Genomic DNA, 16148 nt, shown 5'->3' on the forward strand with positions numbered 1-16148 from the left:
AAACCTAGCAAACCTATACATTTTTGAAAACTAGACACCCAGGGGAATTCAGGATCTGGTGACTCGACGGCCTCCCACCAGGTTCTGTTACCCAGAATTCCTTGCAAACCTATGAAATTGACAAAAAAACGGATTTTCCACACATTTCTGTGGTGGAAAGTTCTGGAATCTGCGTGGATCAACAAATTTCTACCCTCCCCGCATTCCCCAAAGTCTTATGAGAAAATTGGTACCTCACTTGCCTGGGTCTGCCTAGTGCCTGCGACAGGAAACGGCGCAAAACGCAACTTGGTTGCACCTCAATTTCGCAGTGAAAACTGGCCCTCTTTTGGCAAAGTACCTACCTGTAGTTTTTTAACCCTAGCTCTGCTGGCACCTAGGGAAAACTAGCAAACCTATACATTTTTGAAAACTAGACACCCAGGGGAATTCAGGATGGGGTGACTCAACTGCCTCCCACCAGGTTCTGTTACCCGGAATCCCTTGCAAACCTAAAACATTGACAAAAAAAAACATTTTCCTCACATTTCTGTGGTGGAAAGTTCTGGAATATGCGTGGATCAACGAATTTCCATCCACCCCACGTTCCCCAAAGTCCTCTGAGAAAAATGGTACCTCACCTGCGTATGTCGGCCTAGTGCCTGCGACAGGAAACGGCACAAAACGCAAGCTGGTCGCACCTCAATTTCGCACTGAAAACTGGCCCTTTTTTAGCAAAGTGCCTACCTGTAGTTTTTTAACCCTAGCTCTGCCGGCACCTAGGGAAACATAGCAAACCTATACATTCTTTAAAACTAGACACCCAGGAATATTCAGGATGGGGTGACTCGACTGCCTCCCACCAGGTTCTGTTACCCAGAATTCCTTGCAAACCTAAAAAATTGACAGAAAAAACACATTTTCCTCACATTTCTGTGGTGGAAAGTTCTGGAATGTGCGTGGATCAACGAATTTCCATCCACCCCGCGTTCCCCAAAGTCTTATGAGAAAAATGGTACCTCACTTGCCTGGGTGTGCCTAGTGCCTGCGACAGGAAACGGCGCAAAACGCAACGTGGTTGCACCTCAATTTCGCAGTGAAAACTGGCCCTTTTTTGCAAAGTGCCTACCTGTAGTTTTTTAACCCTAGCTCTGCCGGCACCTAGGGAAACCTAGCAAACCTAGACATTTCTGAAAACTAGACACCCAGGGGAATTCAGGATGGGGTGACTCGACTGCCTTTCACCAGGTTCTGTTACCCTGAGTCCCTTGCAAACCTAAAAAAGTGGAGAAATAAAACGCATTTTCCTCACATTTCCGTGGTGGAAAGTTCTGGAATCTGCGTGGATCAACAAATTTCCACCCACCCCGCGTTCCTCAAAGTCTTATGAGAAAAATGGTACCTCACTTGCCTGGGTCTGGTAGTGCCTGCGACAGGAAACGGCGCAAAACGCAACGTGGTCGCACCTCAATTTCACAGTGAAAACGTGCCCTTTTTTGGCACAGTGCCTACCTGGCGTTTTTGAACCCTAGCTCTGCCAGCACCTAGGGAAACCTAGAAAACCTATATATTTTTGAAAGCTAGATGCCCAGGGGAATTCAGGATGGGGTGACTAGACTGCCTACCACCAGGTTCTGTTACCCAGAATCCCATGCAAACCTTAAAAATTAGAAAGAAACTCATTTTCCTCACAATTTCTGTGGTGGAAAGTTCTGGAATCTGCGTAGATCAACAAATTTCCACCCACCCCGCGTTCCCCAAAGTCTTATGAGAAAAATGGTACCTCACTTGCCTGGGTCTGCCTAGTGCCTGCGACAGGAAACGTCAGACCTCAATTTCGCAGTGAAAACTGGCCCTTTTTTGGAAAGGGCCTACCTGTAGTTTTTGAACCCTAGCTCTGCCGGCACCTAGGGAAACCTAGCAAACCTATATATTTTTGAAAAGTAGACACCCAGGGAAATTCAGGATGGGGTGACTCGACTGCCTCCCACCAGGTTCTGTTACCCAAAATCTCTTGCAAAGCTAAAAAAGTGACAAAAAAATGCATTTTCCTCATATTTCTGTGGTGGAAAGTTCTGGAATCTGCATGGATCAACAAATTTCCACTCACCCAGTGATCCCCCAGGTCTCCCCAAAAAAATGGTACCTCACTTGCGTGGGTGGCTCAAGGACCCACAACAGTGTCTAGTTTCCAGAAATGTGTGGGTTATGTAGGTTTCCCTAGATGGCCGCCGATCCCCGGGCCGTAAACTCATGGGAACCCCCTTGCAAAATCAGGTTGCTTTGTGATAGGTAATTTTGATGTCGCCTCATTAGGTTTTGGGCCCTTGCCTGTTGCGGGTCCTTGAATCACCCATGAAAGTGAGGTACCATTTTTATCGGGAGTCCTGGGGGAACGCTGGGTGGGCGGAAATTTGTGTGAGCCCAGTGATGCCACACTTTTACACAGAAAAATGTGTGAAAAAACGATTTTTTTTCTGTTACATTTAAGGTTTGCTAGGGATTCAGGGAAAAGAAACGTTGGAGGATCCACGCAAGCCATACCTCCTTGAAAGCCCCCAGGTGTCTACTTTCCAGAAATGTATGGGTTTTCTAGGTTACCCTAGATTGCAACTGAGGAAGGAGTGAAATACCCATGTGACCCCCTAGCTAAACCAATTAGTTTTGACAAAATTAGTTGTTTACTTGTGCAGCGTGAAAATTTGGGCACAATATTGCAAGGAAAATATGATGGACATTGTGAGTTTTGCAGGATATTGTGGATAAAATTAATTGTTAGATTTCACCAGAGAGACATCACCATGTACTCCCATGGGTTTTCAACAATATCTACAATTGGTAGGTTATTCGTAGGTGGAATGTACTCCTTGGCAGAGAGACTAAAAAAAACAAGATCCCTGCACAGCCATCTATTCTCGTTGGATTTGGCACGAGGGCGAGTGATTGTTCAGTATATATAATTTTATTAACAAGAGATTTCACAAAAATGAAATGCACTGTCAATTACATGGCACCAACCGCTTTACAGGCCATTCACACACCTTTTATATCTGACACACAGAAGACCATTCACACCACCAGGCACAAAAGCAACACATCACAACATTTACAAAAAAGTGACAAGGTGCGCCCTGCTTAAAAAAACCCCCAAAAAAAGACAATTACTACACAGACATCAAGTCCTCAAACACACACACATACTGGTTGGATTTGGCACGAGGGTGAGTGATGGTTCAGTATATACCATTGTATTAGCAAGTGATTTCACAAAAAATTAAATACACTGTTAATAATGGAAAGGACGAGAAACTGAACCATTGACTCACAGCTCGTGAGCTGTAAAGCCACGACAAGGCACCAACCTCTTTACAGGCCATTCATACACCATTCATACATGTGACACATACAAAACCTTCACACCGCCAGCCGCGGACCCATCACATCACTACACTTCCACCAGCAGACAACGCCAATCAAGGGCCCATCACTTTCACACGTCCACATTCCTGACACAGCAACTACACAAACTCATCGATTGCATGGAGTGGCGCTCAGCTAGCACTGTGTGTAGTAACCAGCATTAAGTCACTTCCCACACACTGCCAGCCGAGCACCAGTCCACGCACACTACCAGCCAAGCACCAGACCACACACACCGCCAGTCAAGCACCAGACCACGCACACCGCCAGCCAAGCACGAGTCCACACACACCGCCAGGCAAGCACCACTCCACACACACCACCAGCCAAGCACCAGTCCAGGCACACCACCAGCCAAGCACCAATCCAAACACATCACCAGACAAGCGCAAGACCACGCACACCGCCAACCAAACCCCAGACCACGCACACCGCCAGCCAAGCACCAGTCCACACACACAGCTAGCCAAGCACCAGTCCAGGCACACCACCAGTCAAGCACCAATCCAAACACACCACCAGGCAAGCGCAAGACCACACACTCCGCCAACCAAACACCAGACCACGCACACCACCAGCCAAGCACCAGTACACACACACCACCAGGCAAGCGCCATTCCACACACACCGCCAGCCAAGCACCAGTCCAGGCACACCACCAGCCAAGCACCAATCCAAACACACCACCAGGCAAGCGCAAGACCACGCACACTGCCAACCAAGCACCAGACCACGCACACCGCCAGCCAAGCACCAGTCCACACACACTGCCAGCCAAGCACCAGTCCACAGACACCGCCAGCCAAGCACCAGTCCACAGACACCGCCAGCCAAGCCCAGACCATGCACACTGTCAGACAATCGACACTACACGCAAACCAACATCATACTTTTTTTTTTTTTCAATATAAATAAAAAAACAAAACCAAATTGCAAATTGATACAAATCTACTAACACAACAACTAAAACTAAATACACTACACAAATGCCAACTTTGAAACTGAACAATAAGTTTTAAAGAATAGAGACCAGGCAGTTCACTTTACCACTCATGGATGCTCCCAAAAATTATTTTGCGTGTCGTACATTCTAAAACAAGCAGGTACGCACAGCCCAGGGTTAGAAGGACAGTCGGGGCAGTACATACGAACCTCCTTCCGCAAACCTCTTCGCCAAAAGACTCTACATCTCGGACTGGGATAGTCTTTTGAGGATGTAGGAGGAATTTGATCAGGAAAGTGGCGATCTTTCAATCTGGCAACATCCTCCACCACTCCAACTCTAGGAACACTTGCCTGTTCCACTAAAACAAGGCTGCCTATTACAGACTCCTGAAACTTTACAAAAGTCATCTTTGACTGAGGACAAGATTGCTGGAACACAACAATAGCATTAATGGTTGCCAAGTGGAAAAGATGGATAGCCAACTTCTTGTACCAAATGTAAGCCTTACGAAGAGCAGCATATGGTTCCAACCTCTGATCTACTCTGTCAACACCACCCATGTACCTATTATAGTCTAAAATGCACACAGGTTTGCGCGCTTCTGCATCCTGACCCCAAACAATCACCGGTTCAGTGCTTTCATCATGTATGGAAGTCAACATGTAGACATCTCTCCTGTCTGAAAACTTCTCACCTAGAAGCTCCTCACAACGCAATGCACTGCACTGTCCCAGAGCAAGCTTTTGACAAACAAGTTCTTTTGGGAAACCTTTACGGTTAGAGCGGATTGTGCCACAAGCAACAGTGTCCACTTTGGCCAATTCCCTGAACAACCGCACACCAGTGTAGAAGTTATCTACATATAAATGATGGCCTTTCTTAAAAAATCCTCTACCAAGTTCCCACACAATTTTCTCAGTCACTCCAAAAGTGGACGGACAACCAGGGGGGTTAATCCTGGATTCCTTACCGGTGTACACCCTGAAATTTGAGACATATCCAGTCCAACTGTCACACAGCATATAAAGCTTAATTCCATAGTGTGCCCACCAAAGACTCATCCACTGCAATTTCTTTCCCAGGAGCAAAGATCTCAGGAAATCGATCAACAAAGTGATCAATGACAGGACGAATCTTGAAAAGACGGTCACAATCAGGGTGATCTCGTGGCAAAGCTAAACCATTATCAACAAAATGCATCATCTGAAGCAAAAGCAAATACCTATCACGACTCATGACTGCCGGAAATATAGCTGTTGCCATCAAGGGACTAGTAGACCAATATGAAGCCATTGATGGTTTCCTAAGCAAGCCCATCAAAAAAGTGAAACCCAAAAACTTTTTCAACTCTTCCAAATTTGTGGGAGTCCACCGGGTAGCTCTAGCGTGGGGCTTAAGGCTGGCACTGTTCTCCCTCAAAAACTGTACTGCATACAAATTAGTTTGCTCAACAATCTCTGCCAAAAACACAGCATCCATAAACATCTGAAAAAAATTAATCGGCAAAAAAATTTCAGTGTTCACCCTACACCCTGGAACACCAGTAAAGTCTGGCAATGCCTGCTGCACCATGCCTGGGGCAACCCAGAGGTCAAAACTTTCAACTGGAAGACTTGCAACCCCCTGCTGCTGCCCAGCTGCCTCTTGCCTCTCTGTACCAACGTGAAGTCTAGCAGCCCCAGGCTGCACCCCAGATGCCTCTTGCCACACTATCCGCACAGCAATGTCCTCCTCTAAAAAACACCAGATTCTGCCAAAAAAACGGGCAATCTGCCCCCGGGGGGGGCAGAAAAGTCTAAAAGAATAATTTTGCCCCCAGGAAGCGACCCTTGCCCAAGGGGTCGATTTCTTTTCATGAAATAAACAATCCCTGGTGTCTAGTGGGCTTTTCTGCCCCCCCCCCTGGGTCCAGATTCGGCAAAAAAACGCCCGATCTGCCCCCAGGGGGGGCAAAAAAGTCTGAAAATAATTTTGCCCCCCAGGAAGTGACCCTTGCCCAAGGGGTCGCTTCCTAAACAACAAAAAAGACATCCCTGGTGTCTAGTGGGGGCATTCCTGGTGCAGGATCGCGATGCTGTGAGCGATCCTGCACCAGGAATGCCCTGCATTGGGACATCAGGGGAGAGGAAACAGTGTTTCCTCCCCCCGATGACTCAAGGCATCGAGAAACGCCCCCCGCCCCACTGGAGAGCACAAACCTACCTCTAACTCATGGACGTGCTGGAAAGAAATGGCTTCCAGCACGTCCAGCGCTTTCTGATGAAGTGGGCGCGCGCTGAGTGCACTGACGTCTTCCGATGCCACCCCTTCTAAAATGCACACAATCGATGCCCCAGGGGGGGAGCACCAGCGTTCCCCCCGAGGGCTGTGCCGATGACGAAGCGGTTCCGTCATCAGCACAGCCCAACCGATGCTGATGACGGAACCGCTCCGTCATCCGCATCGAAGGGGTTAATAGTAGACTTTCTTTCGTAGCTTGAGCCAGTGAATTACCTGTACAGAAAACTCCTGATATAGTCTGATTCGGTTGAGGTCATTAACTTCAATTGGTGAAATAAGCTGCAAGCTATGCTATCCCTCCCTCAACAGTGGGATGTGTGACCAGGCAGTGCTGTATTCACAGGGGCATATTATCAAGAATAGCGTTAAAATTATCGCCGCTTTAGCGGCAGGAAAATGCAGCTAAAGCGGCGATAATGGGCTTGATAATATGCCCTTGTGAATTCCCATAGAAGCCCAGGTTAACACCAGAACCTGGCCTGCTATGGGTATTCACAAGGACATATTAGCAAGCCCATTATCACCGCTTTACTGTGTTAGCAGCAGTGGGATAGCAAGGCCTCAATTGGCTCTAATACAAAGCAAGGAAATCGGGTTTCCATTACCTGGTCAGGAAATCAAAAAAAATAGTTAAACATCATCTAACTGGGGTCACAACTCTGGGTCCTTTTGCCACTGCACCCGATACACTATTGCTAGCTACGTCCCTGTCCAGAATTTCCCCCTCACTTGGACATTCTCCTGCAATTTCTGCGCTCTGACAGCAGATGAAAGTTCATTTTGACAATTTTTCTGTCTTCCTTGTTGGCAGGAATAATCCGGTCTGCAGTTCAATGCATCCGCAAAGACCAGCACACGGAAGAGAGGGGCTGTGGTAAACAATAAACACGCCTATACTTCCAGTTTCAGTGCCTCTCTTTGTTAGCATTTATTTAATTTGACTATATTATTTTAGCAGTTTTACATAGCGTGACTCGACCCGAAGGTAGCGGAGTGCATCCCATGAGCACCTGTTACAGACACAAGGACACACACACGGTCAGCACACGTATAATCCTGGGCTGATACGTTTTCTTTTCTTAATAATAATAATAATAATAACATTTATTAAGCACCTGGTTACACAGAAGATCAGTGCGTCCCACGCGGATGATGTATTCCACAGAACTCCTAAAAACAGGCCCAACGTATAGCGGAGGGAAGGGACAATAGGATCCTACAAAACTAGTCATTGGGAAACAGGTAGGTCTTCAGTTTCAGCCTGAACAGTGATTCAGACGGTTCCATCCGGAGTTCAATGGGTAGTTCATTCCATTGTTTACTGGCTAGGAACCTGAAGGACCGCCTGCCCATCCGTGCTCTATGGATACGAGGTAATTGCAAACACAACAGTGATGGACAGAATGTGGATCAATGTCACACATTCACCCCAGTCAAAAGATCTGGGCCCAAATCCATCGTTTTTCCACTCCACACCACCCTGGGTTAGACAATGGCGATATGCAAATCAGCGCTGACCCTGTGCCCCATGGGAACAGTCCAGTCCGAACTACAAAAGCCATGTCCTTCCCAGAACGGAAACAAGCATCCGAGGACCGGCCCGGTTTCGAGGTAACACCTCTCATCAGCCCGGCTAGCTTGACTCCAGTGGTGTGGAGTGCCTGGGACTCACGTCTGAGCATCCCCAGTACACTTAGAGCGGTAATTGCAAACACAACAGTGATGGACAGAATGTGGATCAATGTCACACATTCACCCCAGTCAAAAGATCTGGGCCCAAATCCATCGTTTATGGATACGAGGTACCACGAGCTGCATGCTGCCCATAGATCTCAAGAGACGTTTGGGATGGTATACAGTCAACATATTTTGGAGGTAGGCAGAGCCGCGGCCATGTGCAATACGGTGGGTAATGCACATGCTTTTAAACCGGACGCGTTCCTGCATGGGAAGCCAGTGCAAGGTCTGTAAAGCACGTTTCCCCGATGACCTCCTAGACAGGTTCAAGACCAGTCCTGCAGCCGCATTTTGGACACATTGAAGTTGGTTCTGGCCCTTTTTACAAAGGCCACAGAGCAGAGAGTTCCCATAATCAAGATGAGAAGTGACCAAGGCGTGCACTAAGGTTTTCCTCGCTTTAATGGGAAGAAGATCAAGAATTTTACGAAGAACTTTTAGTATGCCATAGCATATGCCAGCCACAACCCCAGCATGTTGAGAATATGAAAGGTTAGTGTCCAAAAGTACACCCAAGTTCTTCACCGTATCAGAGGGGGTGGGCGTGGCACCCAAGTCGGCTGGCCACCAGGCCGATGTCCAAATAGAGGGAGAAGAACCTATCACCAGAAGTTCCGTCTTATTCCCGTTAAGGCGAAGGTAATTGCTCTTCATCCAGCCAGCAAGTGCCACAAGACAAGCGGAGAAGTTATCAGCTGTCTCAACTGGGTTATGAGATAGAGTGACCACCAGTTGGGTGTCATCCGCATATGACACAATATCCACCCCATAAGATTCTACCAACCTCGCCAGGGGCTCCATATAAAGATTAAACAGTGTAGGGCTCAGTATTGAGCCCTGTGGAACCCCTTGTTTAAGAGACCGAGGTGTGGATTTAAAAGGGGGGCAATGCACTTGAAATGTCCTATCCGCCAGAAAGGAACCCAACCATTCATAGGCTGAGCCGGCTATCTCCATCTCACTCAATCGGACAAGGAGTCCAGAGTGCGATACGGTATCGAAAGCCGTGCTCAAGTCTAGAAGTATCAGAGCGGCTGTATGTCCCTCATCCACTTTGCGACGAAGCAATTCTGTGGAGAAGAGGAGGGCGGTCTCTGTAGAATGTTTCGCCCTAAAGCCCGATTGGGAGGAGTGAAGGAGATGGTTACCCTCCACAAATTTAACCAATTGGTTATTGACCAATTTCTCCACTACTTTGGTGCAGAAAGGCAGGAGGGAAATAGGGCGGAGATTATCAAGCTGGGTCATACTCAGATTAGCCTTCTTTTTTATAGGAACAACCTGGGCAAGTTTCCATTCCTCAGGCACCAGACTTTCTTGAAAAGATAGAGTCGCCAGATTACCTATATAGTTACTCAGAAGAGGTATATGGCTTCTGAGGATCTTAGTAGGGGTGACATCCGTAGGAGATCCAGAATGGATGCCCATGATTACTTTTATCAACTCCTCCCGCGGGGGCACCTTGAACTCCATGAGGCACCTATTCTTCATGAGCCTTTGACAGGTATCCACAGCCGAGATATTTTCGGCTGGGCTCTGTTGAAAAAAATCATAAATCTTCTCCACTTTGCTCACAAAGTGGTCAGCAATGGCTTCACATATCTCAGTGGAGGGAAGGTCTTTGGTTAATGTAGTCGTAAGGGACGTTAATTCCTTATAAATTAAGAAAGTTCTTTAGAGGAATTATCGGATAATTCAATCCTCTCTTTTATAAAATTCCTTTTAGCCTTTTTTATTTGCTCCTGTATAACTCTTTACGGGCCGGATCATAGTCTTTGCGCCAGAGGCGTTCCAGACACTTACATTTAGCCTTCGCTGTGCGCAAATCCTCATTATACCATGGGGCTGACCTAGACCCTCGTACTGGGGCTTTTAGGGTCAAGGGGGCCACTTTCTCTAATGCCTTAGATACCCATTCCTCATAGTCCTTCCAAGCTGCCATCAGAGGGCCGAGGGGCTTCCTGGCTTAATGCAGATTCAAATACATTATGGCTGAATTTTTTCCAATTCCTACGCTTAGATAGGAGAGGTCTCTTGGGTATTTCTCCTCTGGGCATGCCTAATACAACACAAGGAATAAGATAATGGTCTGACCATAGGATCCTTATGGGGGTGAGCACCTTAATTTCATCCCAATTAGAAAAAAAGGGATCCAGAAGATGCCCCGCTTGATGGGTTGGCCTCCCATCAGAAAGTCTAAGCATCAAGGCATTTAAAGAGGTAATTACTGATTGTGCCTCTGCACAGTTTGCATCCTCAAAGTGTAAGTTAAGATCACCTACTATGAGGAATTTACTATACCGTAGGGCCGGCTGAGTCACCATTTCCAGGAGGCTCTCAGCGAATTGTATGGACCCCCCTGGAGGGCGATAGATAAGATAGCCCTTGATGTTACACTCGGGGAAGACTTTGATAGAGAATAGTCCCGCTTCACAGTAACTGATTTTCACTTGCTCCAAGGAGCACTTGAGCTCCATTTTATACACTATAGCAATGCCACCCCCTCTTAGGATTCCTCTATCAATTCTTAAAAGGGTATAGGCCGATGGAAGGGCCTCAAGAATCTCAGGAGCAGAGGCCTCATCCAGCCAGGTTTCCGTTAGAAACAACAGATCCAGCTGATAGTCAGTAAGAATATCGCAGATGTTCAGTCTGTCTTTTCTGAATGAACGACAGTTCACTAAGAACATGGCGAGTTGATCCGCCTCCCTCACAATCTCCGCATTAGTAACAGGATAAAAATGGCAACCCCTACACTCTTGGGGCATGCATTCAGGCTGCAAACTGCGTTTGCATGAGGCCATGGGAATGTGGCGGAGAAGGTCTTTTACCAGACCGCTGGAATCGGAATCCGAGGTACTGGCCCCTGGCCGCGTCCAGTCGCGGACGGACGCAGACGGGCTTGCCTTGTGCGCGCCCGCTGCGCGGTCGCTGACCTATCCTCATAAATAGGGGTAGGCCTGTAGAAATTAGAGCGCTAACCCGGGTGCTGGTGAGGCTGGAAGTGGTAGGTTCCTCACCCTCCGCTCAAACGCCCACAATGGATGCGGCAGAATGGGGCGGGACAAGGAAGCAGGTAGGGATCAGCAAATTAAGAACAAAAACGAGCTAGCAGTAGTAAAAAAAAATTTAAACAGTTTTAAAAGTCAGTTAAATTCTGAACATCAATCTATTAAAAACGGGCCGAATTGTACCGCAATCCTCCCCTACACACCCCCGCACTGAGACTGTCCCCAGAGTTCACCACGGAAGTGTCTGTCACTGCCACTGACAGCCTAACATCCACAGAGCTTCGTCATCCTCTTCCTACCTAAATAAACATAGCCCTGTAGAAACTAGAGCACTAACCCGAGCGCTGGTGAGGCAGGAAGTGGTGGGTTCCTCACCCTCCGCTCAAACGCCCACAATGGACGCGGCGGTACGGGGCGGGACAAGGAAGCAGGTAGGGATCAGCAAATTAAGAACAAAAACGAGCTAGCAGTAGTAAAACAAATTTTAAACAGTTTTAAAAGTCAGTTAAATTCTGAACATCAATCTATTAAAAACGGGCCGAATTGCACTGCATTCCTCCCCTTCACACCCCCGCACTGAGACTGTCCCCAGAGTTCACCACGGAAGTGTCTGTCACTGCCACTGACAGCCTAACATCCACCAGCGTTAAACCAGCATCATTGCCATTTGAGCAGCAAACCAGGGTGCAAAAAAGGCCCCGGCCGTCCCCACTTTGCAGAGGCCCCCCAGGCTTACCCATACTGTAGTGGGCCCCTAAGCTCCGACTTATGTGAGTTTGAGGGGCCTCTTCAGCTTATCTTTGTGTGGCGGGGTTGGTGGTTGCTCACGTTTGGTTACGCCACTGCCAGAGCAGACTTGTCGCCCTCGGAGATGTGGCAGCTCCACGAGCCTCTCTTCAGTTCTGTGAGAAAACATGTTTTCAAAACTCTGCAGAACTGTTGTGAGTCTGAATAAAGTAAGGTCCACATTTAGAAAGCAACCAACACAACTTGTGACAAGCTTAAAGTTCCAAATTTCCGCAAACGTGTCTACAAAGTACCAGTTAATACACAAACTTTGGAATTATCTGTAAACTTCAGCCTGAGTATTCAAAACATTTTTATTTCCTTTTTAAGTTTTTTACACAAAGTTCTTCTAGTACACTCCCTTAGGGCAGAATGTACTTTATGAATTAAGTAAAACAGAAATCATCTCATCAGGACGAACATAAACTCAACAGGATAAACACGACGTGGAGGATTCACAAATACGTGAAGTAGTGCTCTTGTGGTACGACTTCATGTACTCCTAATTAAGTTTGAGAATTGGCTCCAAAACATCTAAAATGGGAATAACATGGTAATAGTTAGGGAATAAGAATAGACATTGTTATAAATAGAAAGGACTGTTTCCTCTGTGCTCTTTTAATGAAGAGGGAGTTGGACATTTCAGGTCTGACTGAGAAAGGTATTTAGGAGTACATAAAATAGTACTTCTATTGTACTACTTCATGTACTCATATGCTATGGTCATTCGGCCCCTATATTTCTGGGGCAGTGATGTTTTGTTTTAAGCAATAATGGCTCTAATGTTCTAAGCCCAATTCGCAAATTAGGTTGTTTTGCATGTCAACTGATTTTCAACCTGAGCTGTCTGGGTGGCCTCTGGGACACACCCTGCTGACTGCGCCAGGCGCTGTCCATACCGCCAGAACCTGAGACACAGGCACAAGTGACAAGGTGGGAGGGGTGGGGGGTGACCGCCAGGCCCTGTGGGGTTTGGGACCCGTGCTCCCCTGTGTCTGCCAGCCACTGCCAGACGAGACCTCGCTTGTGCCAAGTGTTGGCGGTGAGGCACCAAGCTCAAGCACCACCTATAAAGGGGGTCAAGACGGATGCACTGGACTATACGGACAGCTCCCACCGACAGCACGCTATGAGTTCATCTGGGCTCACCACCCCCTGCGCGCCCTCTGCGGCCTGTGATATGGATTGGATAGTTCGGCTGAGTTGGGCCTAGCTGGGCCTTCTGGGCCCTGTGACATCCTGGCCCCGGTGAGTGGGGGCGACCTGAGAAGTAAGCCGATCAACCTCCTCACCTTCATGGACTGAAGCATGCACAGCTTGCCTGCCAGCTGCGGTGAATACTGGCACCTGCTGGGCACACTCTGTGGCCCAAAACAGAAGTGACACTGCACATCAAGGGCAGCGGATTGCACTGCACCCTGATCCCTGCTGCTCAGTATACTATTTTAACTGCTAATTGCTTGCTGCTGTGCCCCGGGGGAACTGTTGCTCTGCGTGACTGTGCTTGGGCAGCCAATACCCAGAGACCTGGACCTGGGCCCTTCCTCTGTGACCTGGCACCTAAGGGCTTGATCCGGGTGGGGGTGTGTGGCACGGCTACCTGCTGTTGTGTCCCTTGGGGCCACGCCTCCAGACCTGGCTGCTGGAGGAGCGCGATTGACTATGGTTGGACTCGCTGGGATACCATGGCACCACTTCAGCAGCAGATTGGCAGCTCCTCCTTCACTCCCTGCACCCCTTTCAAAGTGGCAATTGGGAAACCTGAAGCCAAGCAACCTAAGATAACCTTTGAGGGCTGCCGTATCGGTAAATGCAGGGACCCACCCCAGGTGGCTGAGGACCATGCCACGCAAACCGACACTGTAGGGGTTCAGGAAGAGAATATATGACCCCTGCTCCTTGAGGTCAAATCCAGCTTGAAAACTATAGACTCCAAACTAGACCACTTAGCGGCTCGCCTGGATTAAGTCAAGAAACATGTGGATTCACATGACAGCCAGACCACCCAATTGGAAACCAGAGTGCCAGATGCAGATGATACCAGCACAGAAAACCGCAAACACCTGCTTAAAATGGATAGAGTACTAGAGCTCATCCGGACCAAAAATGAAGATCTTGAATCCCGCTCCCACAGGAACAACCTTCGTATTACTGGCGTCCCCGAATCCACAGCCATATCATATCGTCATGGCCCTATCTAATGTCTTCATCGTTGAACGGTGTGCATTGGTCTCTTGGCCCATGACCCCCACCTGGAGCCCTGTGCAGTCAATAATAGCCTGCATCTTAAATGGGATAGGTCAGGCAATAGGGTAACACCATCTCTTTCTATCCTGCCCTTACCCTGGCGGTGCAGGCGGCCAGACAAGATTTTCTGCTGGCCATACGAATGATCCAACAACTGAACATCGAATATGCACTCATGTATCCAGCTAAATTGCTCATTGACACTGATCATAAACCTCGCCATTTCACAGACCCTATAGTGGTCATGTCTTATGTTAAACAGCTGCAAAAAGATTACTACGCAGCCCTGCCAAATGGGCTTCTGGCGGCCACACCTGCAACAATGATTAGTACCCTTTGAGATTGCACTGCCCATCTGGCTGGGTCTCCCTGCAGCTCTGGGGCGCAATCAAAAACATTGGTACCTCAGCGCACTAGCAAACAATACCTACACTATGCCTGTCTGAGACAGTAAACCAACTCTTCAAGCAGCACCTCCCTGTACACAACTCCGCTCGGCCACCCTGCCTTGTGGCCAGGAATAGTCCAGCAGAGCCCATGCGCTCCATCTGGATGATTCCCACAAACTTCATTTGCGCTCAAAATTGGGTGTTTCTGGGTGGGGAGGGAACTGAGTCTGTACCTGATTGGGGGGTTGGAGTGGGGTGGGGGTGGGTATGGGTTGTTCATTGGGGTAATTTGAAGCTGGGACCGTTTTCCCCAGAGTTTGCATCTCCTTGTTTGTTTACAGAGTTGAATATGTTACCTAATCCACTAAGTGACAGTAACACTGCATCCATAGCTACGAGTTTTCCTACCCTGAATGGCAGCATGGTAGCACACGATAGTGAACACATCCAAGGGCTAGCGCATGACTGAAGTGACATTCCTAACATGGAACATTAGAGGCATTAACGATCATCGTAAATCCTGTCTCATGCACACCTATCTTGCTCGAGACACATAACATAACACAACATAATAACATAACAAAACATTTGTAAAGCACGCTACATACCCGTGAGGGTCTCAAGGCGCTGGGGAGGGGAGGGGGCTGCTACTGATCGAAGAGCCAGGTCTTGAGTAGTCTTCTAAAGGTCGGCAGGTCCTGGGTCTGTCGTAGGTTGGTGGGGAAAGTGTTCCAGGTCATGGCGGCTAGGTGAGAGAAGGATCGGCCGCCGGCGGTGGTTTTCCGGATGCGAGGAACTGTGGCGAGGGCGAGGTTGGTGGAACGGAGGCTGCGGGTTGGGGTGTAGAAGCTGAGTAGGTTGTTGAGGTATACCGGTCTGGTGTTGTGGAGGACCTTGTGTACGTGGATGAGGAGCTTGAAGGTGATCCTCTTGTCGATGGGGAGCCAGTGCAGGTCTCTCAGGAGGGGTGTGATATGGCTGCGTCGTGGGACGTCGATGATCAGTCGTGCTGCGGCGTTCTGGATGCGTTGTAGCCGTCTCCGGAGCTTGGTTGTTGTTCCTGCGTAGAGGGCATTTCCGTAGTCCAGTCTGCTGGTGACGAGTGCATGGGTGACAGTCTTTCTTGTGTCGGAGGGGATCCATTTGAAGATTCTGCAGAGCATTCGGAGGGTGTTGAAGCAGGACGGGGAGATGGCGTTGACTTGCTTGGTCATGGAGAGGGCGGAGTCGAGAATGATCCCCAGGTTGTGTGCTTGTTCGGTGGGTTCTGGGGGTGTTCCTAACGAAGTGGGCCACCAGGGGTCGTCCCAGGCTGAGGCGATGGAGCCGAGGATGAAAACCTCCTTCTTGTCT

This window comes from Lissotriton helveticus, chromosome 4_1 (genome assembly GCF_964261635.1).
Source record: "Lissotriton helveticus chromosome 4_1, aLisHel1.1, whole genome shotgun sequence".
Classification (NCBI taxonomy): domain Eukaryota; kingdom Metazoa; phylum Chordata; class Amphibia; order Caudata; family Salamandridae; genus Lissotriton; species Lissotriton helveticus.